Source organism: Pteropus alecto, unplaced genomic scaffold (assembly GCF_000325575.1).
Source record: "Pteropus alecto unplaced genomic scaffold, ASM32557v1 scaffold135, whole genome shotgun sequence".
In the NCBI taxonomy this organism is placed as follows: Eukaryota; Metazoa; Chordata; class Mammalia; order Chiroptera; family Pteropodidae; genus Pteropus; species Pteropus alecto.
Window position 1 is genome coordinate 1,351,584 of NW_006438076.1, and position 1,151 is coordinate 1,352,734.

Here is a 1,151-nt window from a genome sequence, read left to right on the forward strand (position 1 = left end):
GGAGGGAGGGAAGAAGGGTGGGAGGAAATGACAGAAGAAAAAGGATAAAAATTGAATAAAAGACGAAGACTCCTGAAGGCATATAAGCCAATAGTTGCTACACTGGCCTGGATTTTGTGAGACATCCTTTTCTGATTTTTCTTTTGGTTTAATTTGAATATATTTCTGGTAATGTGTAGTGAAGGATTTAAGTAATTAAATCCTTTCAGTTTTACCTTCATACTAATGTCTATCTACGGGCGTTCCCATGTGATAGGTAAGTCAGTTAGTATCACATCTATACTTGACAGGTATGTCTGTCTATATTGTACATTATTTTGTCTGCTGAAGTAAAATTTATATTCTTCAATTTTCTACTATTTGCTGTCTTGAAAGAAGACAACAAAGTAGTCTATTTTTAAGTTATTCAATTGTGTTCCGCTTTAGGAAAATTCGACTTGTTAAATTATAAAAGATTCTTCCAGAATTGTTTATGAGAGCAACAAGTACTTGACCCAAAAGATATAGAAATTCTTAAAGTTGAAGTCTTATTGTAATTTCCAATCACAGAACAAATAAAATAAGAGTAAGACACATCTGAAAAGATAACTGTCAGTAGAAGAGTAGAATTCCATCTGTAAATGTGCACACAAATTCCCCTTAATATACACACTACATGAAGCAGTGTGGGTTAGCAGATTTGAGTGGGGTCATAGAGAAGAGAAGTAAGAAAACTATCATGCAACAAGTTCTCAATATGTGAGTGTTCAACACACATCATATAATTTAATTTTATAACAACTGTGACACAGATACAGATGAAGAAATAGAGATTCAAATCATTTAAACCACTTACCCAAGACTATATAGCTATTAAATTTGGAACTCAAATACAAATATCTCTAATTCCAGAGTCCAGTGTCCTTCCCTTTCACTGTTTTGTCTTCGTTTTCAAGCTTCGTCCTCATTTGGAATAGGGGTTTACAAATCAGTTTGTGGGTGCTCAGAATTTCATGGGGGTGATGTCAGAGTTGAATCTACAGGTAATTATACTTCCATCTTAACCAGAGATTCTCCAACTAGATATGCTCGATCCAGTGTATTAGAATTTCTTTTGGGAAAAAAATATTCCATCACTTTAAGAAGTTTGAAGGCCATAATCATAAGCTAAT